This window comes from Equus caballus, chromosome 1 (genome assembly GCF_041296265.1).
Source record: "Equus caballus isolate H_3958 breed thoroughbred chromosome 1, TB-T2T, whole genome shotgun sequence".
Taxonomy (NCBI): domain Eukaryota; kingdom Metazoa; phylum Chordata; class Mammalia; order Perissodactyla; family Equidae; genus Equus; species Equus caballus.
In genome coordinates, this window is record NC_091684.1 from 199,012,068 (window position 1) to 199,032,872 (window position 20,805).

Consider the following 20,805-nt stretch of genomic DNA (forward strand, 5'->3'; position numbering starts at 1 on the left):
GCCCCGTGACCCCAGAGCCCCAGCCGCCCCACCAGGGTCCAGGCCCCCAGGGCCTCCCACCTCTAACCCCATTTCTGCAGCTGCCTCACTTGCAGACAGCTCTGCCCATCCCCAGACCCTCCCTGTCATCTCAGAGGATGAGGCCCCGCCCAGCTCTCAGAGCTCGCTGTCCCCCACCCCTTCTCCTCCAGCCTCTGAGGACCATGTCCACACCTCTCCCTGGCCTGGCCTTCATCACCGCTGCACCATCCTCCCCCTCGGCCCATAAACACGTCAGAGGCTCTCCTTTGCTAAACAAACCCACAAGAGACAAAACACAACAAAACTAAGGCTTCCTAGACCATAATCCTCTTAGAACAGCTGAAATAAAAAATAGGGGCCAGCCTCATGGCCTAGTGGTTAAGTTCGGCACACTCTGCTTGGGCTGCCTGGGCCAGGTTCCTGGGTGCCGACCTACAGCACTCATCTGTCAGTGGCTTTGCTGTGGTGGAGGCTCACATAAAAGAAACAAAGAGGAAGATTGGCAGTGGATGTTAGCTCAGGGTGAATCTTCCTCAGTGAAAAACAAAAAAAAGAAAATGAAAATACTAAATGCTGGTGAGAGTATCGAAAACTAGCTGTGTCATAAATTGGCGTTGGGAATGCAAAATGGTACAGTCCTCTGGAAAATCGTTTGGTAGTTTCTTGTGAAACCAAACATACACTTAGCAGATGATGCAGCAATTGTGCTCCTGGGCACGTATGCCCGAGAAATGGGCACTCATGTCACAAAAACTTCCACACAACAATCACAGCGGCTTTGCTTGTAAAAGCCCCAAACTGCCTTCCAGGAGGTGAATGGCTGAGCTGACTGTGGTATGTCCATATAATGGGATAAGGGGGATACGGCTCAGTACCAAGAAGACAGAGACTCTCGACACCGGCAACAACGTTGATGGATCTCAAGGACCTTCTGGGAATCGAGGAAAAGCCAGGCTCCGAATGTTGCATGTTATGTGGTACCACTTATAGATCATTTTCAGGACGACAGAATGATCCGGATGCTGAGCAGAGCTGTGGGTGCGGGGTTGGGCATCTCGAGGGAGTGCTCTGTGGTGATGGACAGTCCTGCACTGGATTGTGGTGGTGCTTGCTCACATCCACGCAGGTGATAAAGTTGCAGAGAGTTATTGACATGCGCATATGAGTGTGTGTAAAAACTGGGAACCTTGGGTAAGGTCTGCAGGTTATCCAAGCCATGTCACTTCTGGTTTGACAACGTATCCTGCCGTCATGTGAGGCACCGCCACTGGGGAAAGCCGGTGATGGGTCCACAGGGCCTCTTCGGGCTGTTTGCAGCTTCCTGTGAACCTAAGATGACTTAACATAGAAAGTCACAAAAAAGTGCATGTACTTAAGAAAGAAACCAGCAGAAACAAAGCTTGCTCTGCCCTCCATCCAGCTCAGCCCTGCACGGTCCTGCCCCGTCGGTGGCCACCGCATCCCTCACCCCTCCTCCCCTTCCCCCGGGGCCATCCGGAAGGTGCTGTGCTCTCTCTATCCCCACCTTCTCAGCCTCCATTCACTCTCCAGCCCACCCCCTCGCCCTCTGCCAGCTCCCTGGTACCCAGTATCGGGGTGAGTGCTCCGTCTTCATCTTGCCAGCCTCTGCTGCGTCTGAAGCCACTGCATTCTTGCTCCCTGAGGGCCTCTGATCGTCCAGCGTCCATGACAACGTGCTTCCCTGCTCCTTATACCTCTGGCCTTCAGCTCTGCCTCCTTCATGGGTTTCTCTTTCCAAAAGCTTCTTTTCCGCCACTCACGCCTTACGTGTCGACGTTAAGGGATCAGCGTTGACGCACTGCTTTTCCTCCTCTTCTCTCTGCTCCAGGACAGCCTCCTGCCGGCTCCTGGCTTTAGCTGTGCTCACCTGCTGCTGCCTCCCACGTAAACATCACTCCCCTCGGCCTCCCTCAGGCTTCACCTCTGTGTGTCTGCCTCCTGGGGGTCGTCTCTCCTGGATGTCTCCAAGCACTTCAGACCCAACCAACGTCCTCACCTTCCTTCTAATCAGCCCTTCCTGCTGAGGCCACCGCTTCCTTCCTCCCGTAGGCCAGAGCTTAGGAGCTGCCCTGGATCCCCACACTCTGTTGGTTGATGGGGTCCTTCTGATGGGCCCTGCATACCTCTCTCTCTTCCTTTTACTACCGTCCTGCTCAGGCCACCATCGCCCCTCGCCTGACCTGCCGCAATGGGGTCCTAGCTGGTTTCCTAGACACAGGGACATCCTTCCTTATCTGTCCTCCACGTCAGGGTAGAGCGATCCGCTTCAAATAGGAACCGTCTCCATCAAACTCTTCGTGGTCCCCTCCGTCACCCCGAGCCGAGCCCAGCCTCTCCCACGGCCCGCGAGGCCCCCGGTCTGGCCGCTGCCTGTAGCCCGAGCTGCTCTCCAGCGGCTGCGTCTCTCTCCAGCGCGGCAGGTCTGCCTGTGGGCAGAGGGCTGCGTGCGTGCGGGACCCCCGGGCCAGGCCGGGTGTAGCCGGCAGGACATGGAGATTAGAACCCGCTCGCACAGCCGTGCGCACGAGGGCAGGAGCGGTAACGTGGAAGCGGACGTGCAGCGTGGGGAGCTGGGGAACCGTGGAAACAGGCCCGAGCCGGTCCTCACCGGGAGGGGGAGGAACACGCACGTCCCCGTGGGCGTGGAGGGGAGCCCAGGGTTCTCAAAGTCTAGTGGAGGCTCCGACAGACCCTCGGTGGGCAGAGGGCCCTCGTGCAGCCGTTTGGGAGTTGGGAGCTCTGACCAGGCCGCGAGGGGAGGGGAGGCGGCAGGACCGGGAGGCGAGTCCTGCAGCCTGGAGGCGGCTCCCGGGGGCCCTTCTCCGTCTGTAGCAGAATCTCCTGTGCTCTTCGGCTGTCTCACTATTCCAAGGGCGAGGGAGGCCGCTTTTTAAAATTAAGGCGTTTTCATCGGGTTTGAAACACTCCTGTTCAGACGCCCCGCCTCTCCATCCCTTCTTCTCTGACAGAGTCGTGTGCCCTCCTGTGGCCGCGGGCCGCCACGACGACCATTCAGCGGCCACAGCATCCTGCCCCGCCCGCCCGGGGCCAGGCTGAGGCTCCGGACACCGTCTGTTTCCGGGGGAACAGCAGTCGAGGATGCGCCCGCACAGAGACACAGGACTGAACTGGTGATGCACAGCATCGGAGAAGGGTCCGAAGGGCCTCTTCCTGACCTCTCGACCAGTATGATTTCTTCTCCGGCTGCCGCTTTCCCTGGTTAATAAACGAACCCTGATTCCCGGTGGTTTAAGAAAGCGACCTGCGCAAGGACCCCCGACTGAGGGCTAAGACGCCTGGTGTCGAACCTGCCAGGTGGGCTGGCGGCAGAGGACAGCGGAAGGCCGCTCACGGGGCGGGGTCGGGGGTCGGGGTGGGGGCTGCCCGCTGCACCGCCGCCCTGCTGAGCCCCCTCCCGCGCCCAGCGCTGCCCGGGCGCCTGTCTTCCTTCCCCGCGCGACCCCTGCGGGCGGCGTCCCCGCGAGGACGGCTCAGCCAGGGGCAGCCGTGCGCAGTCGGACCCGCTGCGCAAGTGAGGATCTGGCGAGGTCCGACTCGGAGCTTCGGGTCTTCGTTCTTCGGGTTTATTTCCTTGTCATGACCTCCTACCACGTGAGGGGGTCACGCGCAGGCCGGCGGCTGGGGCGCGTGGGGTCCCCTGATGCCAGGGCCCAGGTCGCACCCGCCTGCTCAGCCCCGCCTGGGCGCTGCTCCGCGGTCCCTGGGCCCCGTCTGACTTGGTCTGTAAAGGCGTCTCAGAGACTCAACCACCTTAGCTTCCAAAGTCCTGCCCTTCCATTTCTGAAGTCGAGATGCGACCAGAGAGCGCGCGGAGGGATGAATGGGATGAGGCCCTTCACAGGCCGACCACACGCTTTCCTGCCGTGGACGCTGCTCCAGGGCTGTGGCCGCGGGTCTCGCGTGTGCAGCGGCTCGGGAGGTGCTTACTGTTACTGCCCCCGTGGGCCGCGAGGGAGCACAGGCGCAGAGAGGGCGAGAAACCTGTTCCAGATCACACAGCTGTGACTTTCCTGAAGTATAGTTGACCTACTACAGACTGTGAACACATTTGAAATAAAATTTGGTAAGTTTTGACGTGAATAAAATGGTGAAACAATCACCAAAACCAAGATAATGAGCATGTCCCTTATCCCTGTAAAGGTCCTCAGGCCCCTTTGGAAACCCTCCGCCCCTTCCCCATTCCTCCCCCCCTCCCCCCACACCATCCCCTTCACCCCCACACCACCATCCCCCCACACCACCATCCCCTCCCCTCCCCTCCCCCCACCATCCCCTTTCCTCCCCCCACACCACCATCCCAGCAACCACTGATCTGCCTTCTGTCACTGGAGCTTTCATTTTATGCACTTTTGTATCATGGGAACACACAGCGTGCCCTCTTTTTGTCTGGTTGTTCACTCAGCTCACTGGTCTCGAGGCTCATCCATGCTGTGTGTGTATCAGTAGTTCATTCTCTTTTGTTCTTGAGGAAGAATCCTTTATGTGGATATACAGCAATTTATGCACCCACTCCCCCGAGGACGGGCGTTTGAATTATTTCTGTTTGAGGCTACATCCAGTAAAGCTGCTGTGCACGTTGGTTACGAGTCCACCTAATGGACCTGGGCTTTCACTTCTTTCAGGTGAACACCCAGAAATGGAATATCCGTTCTTTACATATTTTGGATATGAATATTTATGATATGTGTTTTTTCAAATATTTTTTTCCCATTCTGTAGATTGCCTTTCATTCTCTTAATAACGTCTTTTGAAGAGTGGAAGTTTTGAATTTTGAAGAAGTCCAATGTATCAAATTTTTCTTTTCTAGATCATGTTTTTGGTGCCGTAGCTAAGAAGTCTCTGCCTGACCCGAGGTCACTAAGATTTCCCCTACATATTCTAGAGGTTTTATGGTTTTGGGTTTTGCTTTTAGGTCTATGACCCGTTTTGGTTATTTTTTACATGATGTGAGATGTGTATTGAAGTTCTTTTTTATTTACTTTTTTTTTTTTGCAGGTGGATGTCTGGTGGCTCCAGCACTGTCCTGTCTCCACTAGCTTCCCTTGGCACTTTTGTTGAATGGACTGGCCAGATACAGGTAGGTCTGTTTCCATAATCCCTGTTCTGTTCCATGATCTCCGCGTCCGTCTTTATGCCACCACCGTGCTGTCTGGTGACTACAGCTGGATGATAAGTGTTGAACCGGGGAGAGTGAGCTCTCCAGCTCCGTTCTTCTTTTTCAAAGTTGTTTTGACTGTTCTTGGTCCTTTGCAATTCCAGACGAATTTTAGAATCAGCTTTTCAGTTTCTCCAAACAACGCTTCTGCGGTGTTGCATAGGTTTGTGTGGACTCTGGAGGGGCTGCAAGGCTCACCTCATTCTTTGCCATCTATCAAGAGTCATCGTCCTTTGTTTCCTCATGTCTGTATTTTGAAAACCATTGTTTCATTTTTTTCTCTAGTTTTTTAGTTGTTTCAGGCAGGAATTGTAAACCCAGGTCCTGCTATTCCATCTTGACTGGAAATGGCAGACCAACGAACCAAGGCTTTGGATCCCAAATTGTGTGCTCTTTCCACAAGAAGCCTGATGGAAGAGAGGGTGGGTATAGCCTCACATTTAAAAAGAAAGATTTTATACAAAATTAAGTTTTACTTCTGTTACCTCCTTCAATAAGTACTTGGAACCCTGTCCCACTCTCTGGTAAGACTAGGCTACTACATGTCAGTTTTTAAATTTCAAGCTTTGACTGTCATACGTTAAATCTATTGCTTTTGTTCAATTCTCTATTATGGAAAGTCACATAGAACCTGATCTTGTGGCAAATTTACTCCTTTGGAGGTGACGGGCGAGGTGCTGTGGTCGCTAATTCTGATGGTTAAGTGACTTCCTAGTGTGGAGGACATAGCCAGTTAGTATGAAAAGAAGGACTAGCTTTTCTGATAAATCTTGTCTTGTCCCCAAACAGAAAGTAGGATCCAGGACTGTGGGACATCGGTGATTCTAGGGAGAAACCCTGATAATCTACCGCATATACTTAGCTTGACTTCATTAACTTTTTGGAAATGAACCTCTTGGGAAAACTAATCTAATGTCATCCGTTAAATAAGAAAAACAGAAATTCAATCGTTGAAGTTCGGTGGCTGGTGCCAAGGCAAACATAATGAAAATGCCTTATTGCTTCTCCACGTTTCAAACCAGCTCTTTAATTAAGATTTCTTCCACCAGCAAAACGAATTTCATAAGTTTGTACAGCCAGCATATTTCAATTTACACCTCCAGAAAGTGACCCCTTTGGGTCACGTAGAGTTTGTCTTCATTATCCGGGAAGGAGATGAGGCCCAAGGGCAAAGGGAGAGCCACAGTGGAGGGGGGATGTTCCTGCCTGCGGGGCGGACACCATCCTGACGTCTTCAATTCCTTGGACAAAATTTAGTCTTCTCTGTTTATCACAGTGACGGCTGGTCTTGGAGCTGTGGTTGGAGGTCTCAGGCTGCCTCTGGGCTTAACCCCTCCTTGAGTTTGTTGACGAAGGTCGAAGCCTGAGCACCAGTGACGTTTCCAGCTGCTGGCCGCCACGAAGACGGGGCAGCACAAGTTCCACGGCAGCTCAGAAGGTTAGCTCGAGCTTCAGCCTGGCAGCCAACGATCACCGGGACGACCGGTCCTGACCCAGCTGCTCAGCTCTCGTGGAGCCAACTTAATTACACAGTTGGAACAGCTGCTCGAGCCGGCCAATGACACAGGGCAAGAATCAGTCAAGGGAGAAACAAGGCGGGATTAATCTGGGGTCTCACTCGTTAAGACCTCCTGCTGTCATCCCTTGCCAAGCCACTGAGCTGTCACTTCTTAGAAAATGATCACATACCTCCAGCTGCTCTTCCTAATTCCCTTGATTTTGCAGAAATCATAACAACCCCAGGAGTCGTCAAAAGCCCGGAGCACGTAATTTGTTCCACTCAGGAAAATCCTTCCAAGGAGCCTGGGGGTAGTCCACAGGGCCCGGCCTTCTCTCCTTCCACCTTCCTGCCTGCCTCTCCTTGTCCCCTCCGGCTGCTGGAGTGCGGCTGAAGGTGGGCGTCAGAGACACAGTCAGATCAGAAGCGCCTGTCGACGCGCTCATGGAGAAACCCGTGCTCTCCATTCATTTTGTCCTTGCAGTGACCTTGAGAGGAGGCTCCCCCCCACTACACAGGTGGAGGCTGGGACTCTGCAGACCACGTCTCTGCTTTGTCTGTGGCTCTGTGCTCCAAGGAGATGCTGGGGCGGGATGCGGGGGGCAGCACCGGCCTCTTCCAGTCTGCCTCCTGGTTCTGTCAGCATCACCCAGTCAGAGGTTTTCACCCCAGCTGCAGGAATTTTCCGGACTCCCAGAACCAGCCCATCAGAAACACAAGCATCAGCCAACTGGCACCCGCTTCCCAGGGGCCTGGTCCCGGTCATGCAGGGCTCCTGCTCTGAGCTTCCAGGTTCTGGACTTGTCCTCGTTGTTCCGCTGGCCCTGGGGCAGGGCTGCTTCCCAAAGCCACCCTCTCTCTGGTGCCCCGCTGTCCCCCTTTTACCTCTGCAGGCCTCTGATACCCATTTAACCAATCCCCTCTATTGAATTCTTTTCTGTTAAAATTACTGGCTTGGTTTCTGTTTTCCTAATACACATGAGAGCAATAGGATTCTAAGACAAGTGTGTCTGACCTCAAAGCCGGGCTCTCGACCCCTTCTCTGTGCTATTCCTCACCCCCTTTTGCAACCTGGCGAAATCTTTGCTCGACCAAACTTTACTCAAGCTCCTCAACCTTCTCCCAGGCCCTAAAATCTAGTTTCAGCAAGAACCGTGCTGAGTCAGTTTAACCAGCACCCCACCCTCGAGGTCTGATCGGGTTCCTCACCCTCCACCACCCCCAGTGATGTCTGACCCCAGCCTGCCTTCAGCAAGCGTCCTGTCAGGTCGGCTTAGCCAGAACCAACTCACCCCGGATGTTTCCTCTTAGCCCGTCACTGACCCCACCCCGCTCCTTGGCTGAGTTCCCACTTGCACAGGCTGTGTTCAGAGTTGAGCCCAGTCTCTCTCTCCCTGTAAAATCCCGTCACGTTTGTCCCTGTGTCTTCATGATGGGCCTGAATAAAGTCTGCCTTACCATTTTCAACGAGTTCCATTGATTTTTTTTTCATTAACACTGGCTCTCACAAAACGCTTTGAATCAAGTATAATTAGGAACTCGGGTTACAGTGTTTGGTGCCTTCCTCGGGGAGAGTCCTGTTGGTAACTGAAGATTTCCTCCACTAGGAAATGGTCTGGGAGGCACCTGTCGTAACATAGTGAGCATAACAGCCTCAGCTCAGCAAGACGGAGCTCTGAGTGATGTGTCCCTAGAAAGACCACAGAACTGACACTTTTGCGAGTCATAGCAGTACTGGGAACTCAGTCCTCCGAGTCTCACCTGGAAATCTCATTTCTCTAAAAGCAGAACATACGATATATAGATATATGACCTTGTCTTGCTGATAATTTCAGTTTGCAGAGGAGGAGGAAGAAGCGAGAGGAACTTCTCTTCTGGATTTAATTCCAATCTTTCCGGAGGAAGTGGTTCCTGAAGCAGAAGTACAGGAACTGGGCATCAGGGAGCGCCTTCCACATGGGGGTGAAAATGCCTGGGAAAACCGTCCAGAGAGGCTCTGCCCTGGGCCCTAACGGTCCATCCACGGCTCTCAGAGGTCGGAGGAAAGTGCAGTTTAACCCATAACCAGACAGTCTGAGAGAGAAAGTGCCAGAGGGGTGGCTGGATCTCAGAAATGACATCTGAGGATGTGAGTGTGGTTCTTGACAGGGAGTGAAAGGGACAGGCCCCCAGAGATGCAGCGGGGCTGCACCGGGAGCAGGTCCATGAGCTTTATCACCAGAGGGCAGGACGGGAAGGGGGGTACAGCGGAGGACCCATGAATGCCTCTTTATTTAAGGTCCTGTCCAGAGGTGAGCAGTGTGGGCTGCTGCCTAGGGACACCTACACTCGCGGGAGGACACACAGTCAGCCAATAAATAAGCAATAAACCCATAAGTATGTAAAGGATGACAGGGAAGAACAACAGTGTTATGTGTGTGTATGTTGGGCCAACTGAAATGGATAATTACCATTTTTGACCTACGAGACGGGCAATTTCATACAGTGCAAACTGCCGTCGTGTTGGGAGGGGAGATTCTGCATAAGGTCGTGAGGTGTGAGCAGAGCCCTGAACTCGGTGAGGGAGTGAGCTGTGTGGAAACCGGGGGAGAGTGTTCCCCCTGAGGGGGAGCAGGGTCCAGGACTTTGAGGGGAGGATTCTGGGTGGGTTTGGGGAGCATCCCAGAAGCCGGTGTGGATGCACCAGAGGTATGAGGGCGAGAAGAGCCGAGAGAAGATGGAATGGCAGCCAGAGATGGATCCCATGGGGCCTCGCATGACCCACAGGGCACGGCAAAGACTGAGTTTTATTCTGGGAGTAAAATGAGAAACCCTTCGAGGTATGAGAACAGAGGTGATGTGGTATGATGAACATTTTTAAGAGATGGGTCTCGGGAACCCCACGGAGATTGGACTGCCGAGGGGCGGGCGTGGACGTGGGGCCAGTTGGCAGATTTGCACGGACGAGGGAAGGAGCTGATGGTGATGGGGGCGTTGTGCACAGGGACGGAGGGGCAGGGGCGGACTCTGTATGAGGGTCCTGGACGAGCAAACTCATTGAGACGAGGCAGATAGGGGGTGCCAGGGGCTGGGGAGGAGGTAGCGGGGTCAGTGTTCAATGGAACAGAGTTCCAGCTCAGGAAGATGAAGATGTCCTGGAGATGGATGGTGGTGATGGTGGTATGACAATACGAATGTACTTAATGCCCCTGTACTGTGCACTCGAAAATGGTTAAAATGGTAAAAACAAAATGATAGTGTTCAAAGAGTGTAAGGTTAAAAAATGATTGTTCATTAGACAAAAATGTCTCAAAAGAATTATTAAAACTGCTTAATTGGAAACAAAAATCCTGTTGTTAATATTAAGGAGGCTGTCTTTCAAAAGTAGGCAGGGGCGTGTGAGTGCACGTGGTGGTGTGTCTGTGTCGGCACAGAATGATTCTCGCTGGACTGAGGTTCTGTTTCTTCTCTGTGCGTGAGAGCCATAAATCCATCAGTGAACAATTACAGATCGCAGTACAATTCTGATAGCTGGGGGACAGCGTATTTTCAAGTGTGCTAGAAGAAAAAAAACTGGACTTTAAATAACTAAGCCAAATGATTGTATTAATTAACTTATAGCCTTAATCACTAATTTAATTTTTTTGTATTTCCCCTGACTTTTGGGGGAGGAATAATCTCTGTCTCAAAAGCAGGCTTTAGTGACCTAACGGTCTGAAAAGCAACCAGAGATAATGAGGTAAAGATATTTAAATGGAAGCAAGAAAGCAATGATTAGTTAATTGAAAGTTTTTGTTCTGTAAAACATATATTCTAACAATTAAAAAATCTGTTTTATTTCAGTTGAGGGATTTTCTTTTTGTTTGTTTGTTTGAGATGTAATTGACAGGTAACATTGTATTAGTTTAAGGGGTATGACATAGTGATTCAGTATATGTATGTATTGTGAAGTGATCACCAAAATAAGTTTAATTAACATCCATCACCTCACACAGTGACAATATTTTTTCTTGTGATGATGACTTTTAAGATTTAGTCCCTTAGCAACTTTCAAACATACAATACAGTGTTGTTAACTACGGTCACTATGCTGTACGTTACATCCCAGGGCTTGTTTATGTTATAACTGAAAGCTTGTGCCTTCTGACCCCTCCACCCATTTCCCCTACCCCCACCCCCTGCCTCTGGCAACCACCAGTCTGTTCTCTGCGTCTGTGAGTTTGGCTGTTTAGATCCTTCATAGAAATGAGATCACACAGTACTTGTCTTTCCCTGTCTGGCCTATTTCACTCAGCATAATGCCCTCAAGGTCCATCCATGCATTGCTGATGGCAGGGTTTCCTTCTTTTTTGTGGCTGAATAATATTCCGTTGTATATACCACTTTTTCTTTGTCCATTCCTCCACTGATGGACACTTAGGTTGTTTCCGTCTTGGCTGTTGTAAATAATGCTGCTGTGAACGTGGAAGAGCAGATATCTCTTCAGGATACTGATTTCATTTCCTTTGGATGTATACCCAGAAGTGGAATTGCTGGATCATATGGTAGTTCTATTTTTTATTTTTCGAGGAACCTCCATAGTGTTTTCCATAGTGGCTGTATCAGTTTGCGTTCCCACTAGCAGTGTATGAGGGCTCCGTTTTCTCAACATCCTCGCCAACACTCAATATTTCTTGTCTTTTTGATAATAGCCCTTCTAACAGAAGTGAGGTGATATCTCATTGTGGTTTTGATTTGCGTTTCCCTGATGATTAGTGATGTTGAGCACCTTTTCACATGCCTGTTGCCATCTGTATATTTTGTTTTGAGAAATGTCTATTCAGATCCTCTGCCCATTTTAAAATTGGATTGTTGGGGTTTTTCTGCTATTGAGTTGTATGAGTTCTTTATATTTTTTGGATATTAACCACTGATCAGATATATGATTTGCAAATATTTCCTCCCATTCTGTAGATTGCCTTTTCATTTTGTTGATGGTTTCCTTTACTGAGCAGAAGCTCTTTAGGTTGATATAACCCCACTTGTTTATTTTTTGCTTTTGGTGTCAGATCCAAAAAATCATCGATCACCAAGACCAACGTCAAGGAGTGTACTCCCTATGTTTTCTTCTCAGAGTTTTATGGTTTCAGGTTTTACCTTCAAGTCTTTAATCCATTTTGAGTTAATTTTTGTGTCTGGTGTAAGATAGTGGTCCAGTTTCATTCTTTTGCGTGTGGCTGTCCAGTTTTCCCAGCATCTTTTATTGACAGTCTTCCCCCATTGTATAATCTTGGCTCTTTGTCATAAATAACTGACCATATATGCATGGGTTTATTTCTGGGCTCTCTGTGAGGGACTTTCTAAGACAAGTCCATGTGAAACTTGGAACAAATTTCCACTGGCGAGGTTTATCCGTGGTAGCTATACGATTCCCACAGAACATAGACTCAGTGGGGGTGCAGGCACGGTGTGTTATCAGGGAGCAGAAAATGTGGATACTTACATCAAAACAATGGCGACCTAGCTTTCTCAGTTGGCCCCCATACAAAATATCTGAGACTTAAAAAATAGGAATGAAAATTGTGTGCAAAAACATTAGATAACAATTGAACTAGTATAAGCTGAATGTGGAATTTTAACTGAAATGGGCTTCAATTTACCTATGTAGGTATTTTTTATAATCAGTATTTATGGACTCAGACTGCCCTATAAAGGCTTATGTAGAAATCATTCTATGTGAGATTGCTAAGAAAGTAACCTTCCATTCTGTAATCTCATATGCATTTCACCAAAAAATCTTGATGTGCATTTTAATCACATTTCAAATTAAACTAATCAAGTCAAAGCTTTATCAGAAACCCCTCGATATCACAGATTTCTCTGTCTCTGGTTTGGTTTAAAGTTGAAATACCTGCCCCCAAAGCAAACCGTCTGTGCAGCCTCGCTTTCCCTGGTGGTTTGTGCTTCTACATTTTAAGATTTGCAGAAATGAGTCCTTTATTTTATATCTTTAGTGCCCTAACAACTGATCATTCAAATAAAAGAAAACACTCATTTTAAAAAAAGGAACAAAGGGTGAATTAGCATAGCCTCAGAAATAAAATGAAAGAATGTTACCCTAAAAATTCTAAAGTTAGAAAGACTCCCCGGGGTCAGGGCAAGGGGAGGAGGAAGTCTTTACACACCAAAGGAATACAGAGAACAGGGAAGAATGCACCACAGATTTAAAAATAAAGGGCAGAGAATTGACATTTCATGAAAGTGATTTCCAAATGGCCAATATGTGAAAGGACCTTCAGTTTCCTTTGTCACAAGGAAAATGCAAGCTGAAACCACATTGCATCCGCACTACACCCACCAGTGTGGCTGAAACACCAAGTGTTGGGGATAACGCGGAGCAAATGGGACTCCTCTGCCTTGAAGACGAGCATGTGACTTTCACAGCCACTTCGGAATCCTGTTTGGCGTTACCTTCTAAAAGTAAACAGCTGCGTATTTATGGCCCAGGAATTCCACTCCAGGAATCGACAGCCATGCACACGTGTCACACGTCCACTAATGACACTCACAAGAATGGTTATAAGAGCACTGATTGCAACGGCCCCAGAGGGAAACTGTGCAAATGTTCATCCACAGTAGGATGGGAAAGTGTGGTCTATTCGCACACTGCAAGCTATGCAGCTATAGGAGTGAGGGATCCACTGACACACAACTGTGTGAATGAATCTCACAGATACGGTGTCGGGTGGCGGGAACCAGACGCACGTGAGCACATACGGAACGATTCCATTTATTTAAATTGTAAAAGTTGGTCAGACTAATCTGCGACTCTTGGTGGGGTCAGTGCCCAGCGGTGCAGGGGTTCTCTGCCTGCTGGTCACGGTGGGCCTCAGTCTGCTTGCCATTGGTCACAAAGGTGTGACGGGTGTTTAAAGTTCAAGGTGTACACAGGGTATGTGCACTTTCCTGCAGGTCTATTTAAAAAAAGATGATAAAAAAATGAGGAGGGAATGAAAAAATGGCACTATTAACAGGAAAATGTAAAAATGGCTCCAAAGCAGGGGCTCTTCTTGTTGTGCTGTGGGCCGTACGCCCTTCGGACCCCCACGGTCCCCCGGGAGAGGGCGGGTTTTCCGTTTCTTTTCCGACCACTGGTGCTGCCCTCTGATAATGCCAGGCAGTGGATCATGGACTCTGCACTCCTTGGACTTAACTCCCAGACACCTGAACTCGGGGTCGAGAAGGAAGGGAGAAAGGAGAAAAGAGAAGGGAGTGACCACCACCTGGCCAGGAAGCTCGACTGAGGCCTTCTGTCTGTGAATCACGTCAGCCACCCTATGTCCTGAAGTGCAGCCATCAGAGCACCCTCAGTGCTCCCTTATGGGGCGTGGGGTACTACCTGCCATGCTGGGCAGCGTCGTAACCAAATACAGGATTTGGTGTGATAATGTATAACACGAGAGGTCAGATTGATAGGAATATATACACAGCATGGATATGTATGTGTGGCATGTACAAAAGGGTTGGAAACTTACTATGTGTGTAACAGGATATTTTAAAAACAAAGGGAGGGAGTCAGAGCAGGTCAGGTGAAGGCATCGACTGGAGCTAACGCTCTGTGGCAAAGTTTCTCGACCTCAACACTATTGACACTCGGAGCAGATCATTCTGTGTGGTGGGGGCCGTCCCGTGTGTTGTAGGATATTTAGCAATGTCCCTGGCCTCTACCCTCTAGATGCTGGTGGCACCCGCCCTCCCCCTGCAGTCACGACAAGTGAAAATGTCTCTGGACGTTGCCAGATGCCTGCCGGGGGCCGAGTCCCTGGCTGAGTATGCTCTGTGTACCTGCTGCGTTGGTTCTGTCGCTGCTGCAGCCGAAAGTCACGGTCCGTCCAGAGCACAGCACTGACTCCATCGCTGACCCGTCTCACTGTTTCCCATGAAAAGGAGACAGAGTTCCTGGGAGGGTGTTGGAACCAGTCTGAGAGGAAAACAAGAGAGGCTGAAAACATTTTGACACCATCAGAAAGTAAGTGGTGTCTATTAAAAGCTTTCTAAGCCAACATTTGTTTAACTGGACAACATCAACTGTTGGAGGAGACATGGAGCAACTGGAACTCTCATGCATTGCTGGTAGAAATATAAATTGATAGAGCCATTTGGGAAAATGTCTGAAAATATCTACTAAAGCCAAACGTGCCTTCCTGTGGCCCAGTGGTTCCCCTCCTAGGTGGACGCCCAAGAGAACTGGGTGGATATGGCGCCAAGAGACGCGTACAAGACTATTGGCAGAAGCTTCATTCATGTAGCCCCGCACTGGAAAGAACCCAAATGTCTGTCCACAGTAGAGCCAAGAAACTGTGACATCTTCATACGCACGGAGACCACACAGCGTGTGTAATGTGTACACTGTATATAATGTAGAAGTATAAACGATTTATGCGTCAACGTTGAGGAATCACACAGACATTCTATTCATCAAAAAGAGGAAGATGCATAAGAGTGCGTACTGCATAATCTTGTTTATATGAATTTTAAGAGCAGCAGAGCTTGTCCACAGTGATACAAGTCAGGGGAGTGGTCGCCTCCGGGGGCTTTGGGGGCCGGAAATGTTCTCTCCTGATCTGATGGCGGGAACAGGTAGGTGCCCTTGTAAGAATTTGTCAGCCTTTACACTTAAGATAAGTGCACTCGTTGAGTGTAGGTCACATTTCAGTAAAAAGTGGAAGTGAAAACAAACAGGGAAAGTCTGATGTCTCAGTGTGCAGCCAGGAATGACCCTGCTCTGTAGCCTCCAGCTTCGAGACGGCCTCCAGCACACAGGCCACGCTTTGCTTTGTTGATGGGACTCACCTCCTCTCTCTCATTTCTCTGGATCCTTCTCTCAACTGACCCACTGAAACTCGCCTTTGTGTGTCAGCCCCTCCTGCCCCGGGTCAGTGGGAAGGAGTGAATTAAATGATATTAAGCTACTTCTCTAAGCTTCTACTTTGAATTGTCAGAATTTCTTATGCAATGATAGCCTTGGAAGGGGTAACTGAAATCCAAAATTTATCTGAGCTGTTCCACTCCCGTGATATTTTCTAAACTGTAATATGAGTGATGAGCTGTTTTTTTAATACTGCGCAGAGAAGAGGTTTCTTAGCATCACAGGCTGACAGTGCAATTCGTCATAAGATATCCATCCCTGCCCTGCAGTTACCCTCACAGCTGCCTGACCAGAAAGCCGGTTGCCCCAACAGCCCTGCACTCAGATGAGAAGCTGAGCCCCAAGAGGAACTGGAAGGGGCATTCATTCCCTGCCCACTGCTGGCTGAGGCTTCTCCAGTCTGCCCAATGCCAGTGTCTGAAAGGAGATGAAATGAAAGGAAAACAAGTAGTCATGTTTTACCTTCAAATCAAAGGTGCCTGTTTGGTTCCTGGGATGAACAGAAATCATGTTCGAGATCTGGATTATTAAGCCCCTAAGACTTCCACTGTTGAAAGCTGGAAATTTCCTCTCCAAGGAGTGGGCTTTTCACTGACCCGAGAAAATTCTGTTTTCCTTATTTCAGCAGTAATTATCACCAGCTGCTCTGTGTGGAGCCCTGTGGCCAGAATACAAAGCAAGCAAGGCCCAACCTCCACCCTCACGGGGTTATCAGGGTGCAGGACGCACGCAGAAGAGAGCACACCGCGGCATAGGCTGTGTCAGCAGTTAAAGGGAAAGGGGTTCAGACAAGGAGCCCGAGGGCTCAGAGGAGAGAGGAGGAAATGACCAGAAGCCCCTGGGCCAGGCTCCACCCCAGGCCACATTGCAACAAAGTGCAGTTCTCAGGGCAAGAATGATGGAAAGCAATTCAAACCCCACTGGAACCTCTGAAGAATGTCAACGGGATGCAAGAGATTGACCCCAGTTGACCCTGTGTCCTTCTGCTTCTCTCCATGTCCCACACACTCTGGTTCTAGGAGCCATGCAAACCAAAGGATGGAGAGACCGAGGCAGCCCGTGCTGGTGACTCTTGTCCCGGGGCAGGTGGCTCACGTCCTCCTCTACCACCAGCCTTCAGTGTTCTTGCTCCTCCTTCCTCTCTGCCGATAAAAGAAAAGGATGCTAATATCTAGCACCTGGATGGCACTAATGATGTGGTTAGTCCAAGCATTTTATCTTCATTTAATTTTCACAACCAGTCTGTGAAGTACATGTAAGTCATGTCTGTTGTAAAGATGAAGAAAGCAAAGCACAGAGAGTCGAGCAGCCTGCCAGATTCACAAGGCTGGGACGTGGTAGAGCCAGGACCTGAGTCTGGATTCTGAGACCATGCTCCTCAACCTCTAGATTCAAGGCAGAATCCAGGGCGCTGCTCCTTGAGAAAGGCTTCTGTGACAACAGGAGCGCACACTTACAATCCACACTCTTCTTTAGCCTCAAAGTATTTCTTAATGTTAATATCTCATCTGAAGCCAGAGCAATCCTGAGTAAGGAGAACAAAGCTGGAGGCGTCATACTGCCTGATATCAAAATATACTACAAAGCTGTAGTGACCAAAACAGTCTGGTACTGGCATAAAAGCAGACATTTAGACCAATGGAATGGAATAGAGAGCTCAGAAATAAATCCATGCATGTAGTCAACTGATCTTCAAGAAGGTGCTGAGAACACACAATTGGGAAAGGATGGTCCCTTTAGTAAATGGCCCTGGGGAAACTGGATTTCCATATGCAGAAGAACAAAACTGAACCCTTACCTCATGCCGCATATAAAAATCCACTCAAAAAGAATTAAAGGCTTAAACATAAAACCCCAAACTGTAAAACTACTAGGGGAAAGCATAGGGAAAAAGCTTCTTGACATTGGTCTGGGCAATGATTTTTTTTATATGACCCCCACAAGCACAGGCAATAAAAGCAAAAATAGACAAATGGGATTGCATCAAACTAAAAATCTCTGTGCAGCAAAGGAAACAACAGAGTGAAGAGACAGCCTACGGAAAGGGGGAAAGTGTCTGCAAACCATGTGTCTGGTAAGGGTAAATATCCAAAATGTGCATGTGAGGAACTCAAACGACTCAAAGAGAGAGAACAAACAATCTGATTAAAAAATGGTTAAAGGACCTGAACAGACATTTCCCAAAAGAGGACATTCAAATGGACTGCAGGTATGTGAAAGGGGCTCAACGTCACTTGTCATCAGGGAACTGCAACGAGACAGCATCTCACACCCGTCAGAATGGCTGTTACCAGCAAGACAAGAGGAAAGTGCTGAAGGCGTGGAGAAAAGGGGGCCACATGCACTGTTAGTGGGAATGTGAGCTGGTGCAGCCGCCATGGAAAACAGTATGGGGGTTCCTCAAAAATTAAATATACACACACCACGTGATCCACAGTTCCACTTCTGGGCATATATCCAAAGGAAATGAAATCAGTGTTTCAAAGAGACACCTGCTCTCCTCTATTCATTGCAGTGCTAGTCACAATAGCCCAGATTTGGGGAAAATCTACGTGTCCATCCGCAGCTGAATGGATACAGACAATTCAGTGCACACACACACTGGAATATTATTCAGCCTGTAAAAAGTAGGAAATCTTCTCATTTGCAGCAATGTGGATGAACCTGCGGGACATTATGCCAAGTGAAATAAGCCAACACAGAAAGACAAAAACTGTGTGATGTCACTCGCATGCAGACTCTGAAGAAGTCGGACTCAGACGTAGAGGGGAGAACAGTGGTTTCCAGGGGCTGGGGGTGGAGGCGTGGGAAGATGTCAGTCAAGGGTCCCAGGTTCGAGGTGTGCAGGATTGATACGTTCCAGAGCAGCATGGTGACTGTAGTTAGCAATACTGTGTGGTTTACTTGAGATTTGCTGAGAGTAGGTTTTAATTGTTGTTAGCAAAAGAAAATGGTAGCTGTGAGGTGATGGATATGTTAGTTATCTTGATTGCGTTAAACATTTCAAAATGGGTACATATATCAAAACATCGCATTGTTCGCCTTAAATGTATACAGTTTTTATTTGTCAATCATACTTCAATACAGTGGAAAAAACCATGGGTGACATGACTATGTGACTGGCTCATGTCTGTGCACATGTCCCCACGTCTGCGGGACACGCTGCTGAGGACAGAGAGGACTCCCAGGGCCTGCTAGGAGCCCTGTGCTGTCAGAGGGCCGGGAAAGGAGCGTGGGCTCCATAAACGTCTGGTCCCTTTCCTGGGTCCCCTCCCTAGCGCCCGGGCCTCGCACAGGGCTGCACCCGTGGTTGGTGCTCCAAATATTACTTGAATTGAAGGCAAGAGGACACAAAATGAATTTATCTCAGAGTTTTAGGCATAAGCTCCACGTGCTGCTTTCATCTCCACACTTTGCATTCTTTGTGCCGTGAAACAAATAATAAATAATGGCAGGAAGTCTTTTCACTGACCTTCCGGATGAACACGGCAGACAAACGGCCATCTTGCCCAGAGTCACAAGTGAACCGATGCATTAGGATGATCTCTCTCAGCTCCCGGTGGATTTAAGTCATTTTTTCTTCCTCTCTCTCTTAGGAAGAGCAGTGATTAACCTGTTTGTGACAGAGCAGAACTGGAAAATAAGACTCACAGCCGCGGAACGTGACAAGTGGTCGGGGAGGGAGGCCAGAGCATGCACACTGCCCGGTTCTGGGCTGACCTGGCCCCTTGCCCCCCGCAGGGCCGTGGGCCCCCAGCTCTGCCTTCCCTCGCGCCAGCCGGAGCTGCCCAGATGCTGCTGCTGTGACCACGGCTGCTTGTGCGAGTGTGCTGTGGGCCGAGACGGGGGTGGCCAGGACCCGGCATCCTGCGGACGAGCTCCTCCTCTGTCTGTAGAGCCTGTGGAAAGAGATGTGTGGGCCCTGGGGCCTGGGGCTCCAGAGGCTGGAGTGGAAGCACCCTAAAGCAGGAGATACTGCAGGCAACTATGAGCTCACCTTTCAGGGCGTAGGATGTGGGTTCCAGCTGCACAGAGATGGGGGTGCTGTCATGGGCAGAGCGCTGTCAGGAGCTGAGAGAGAGGCACGTAGACATCTCCCCTGGAATGTTCCTCACGTAATCGGCTAAGTCAAGGCATTTGGTGCCAGGCTGGCTCCTGCAGGATCGTGTGTGTCCCTTCCCAACGCCCGGCCTTAAACCCCAGGCCCAGCCCAACTCCTGTGCATTCTGCACCAGCTCCCGAGAACAGACCACCAGGTAGCAGCAGGTGACTTCTACGAGGTGCTCCCTGAAGCCAGGCGCTGCTCCAGCACTGGGCGTTCTCACAACAGCTCTATGACCCCCCTCCAATCTACGCTTGACCAACTGAGGCACAGAGAGTTTTGGTGACTTGCTCAGGCTCACAGAGCAGGGAGGAGGTAGAGCTGAGATTCAAACAAGGACAGGTCCAGCTCTGGAGCCCACTCCTCAAACCCTGTGTGTGGTTGTACTAAGAAGGAATATGGTGCGGAGGTGGGAGACTGAGGGGGGTTACGGAGAAGGAATGAGATGGCACGAGGAAATCAAAGATGGCCCAGGGTCTTTGCCACTCCCCGCTTCAAGAGTTGGCGTCTATCTGGGCAGCCCTGTGACTTGGTTTGACCAACAGAATGTGGCAGAAGTGACATTTTGCAGGATACAGGCCTAAGTTTTAAGAGGCCCTGTAGCTTCTGCCTTTCTCTGTTGGAAGCCAGATGTAAGGAAGTCCAGACTATACTGCTGGACAGAGAGGCCACGAGGAAAAGCCTGGGGGACTAGACATCGCGTGGAGGGAGTCCACTGGAGGGCACGGAGGCACCCCGGAGGCAGCACAAGGCCCCCCATCACTTGAGAGAGGCCCTGATGACTCCAGTCCAGCCCAGTGGCCAGCCAAATGGAATCATAATAGTGACCTGAGGGAGATCAACAGGAGAACAGCCCCATCAATCCCCAGAATGGTGAGAAATGACACCCCACTGTTTACGGCACTACGTCCTAGGATGGCCTGTCACACAGCCAGAGACAACTGACACAGGTGGCTATTGAACTGCTTGACCTTAAGGTGCCTTCCTACCCTGAAAGTTTACGGGTCAGTAAATGGGATAAGCGCCTTTGGCTGGAGCAGAGTGCCTGTGACAGAAACCACGGGAAGTCAGGTCCGGACCGCGTGCCAAGCTGAGGAGTC

The 20,805-nt window shown here is 49.9% G+C and overlaps 1 long non-coding RNA gene across 1 annotated transcript; it reads left to right on the forward strand.

Moving 5' to 3' along the window:
* Positions 1-3,033: 3,033 nt before the first annotated feature.
* Positions 3,034-8,183, forward strand: LOC138919048 (uncharacterized). Its single transcript, XR_011428938.1, has 3 exons — positions 3,034-4,126; positions 5,059-5,140; positions 6,495-8,183. It is a non-coding gene; the product is annotated as an uncharacterized lncRNA (long non-coding RNA).
* Positions 8,184-20,805: the final 12,622 nt, after the last annotated feature.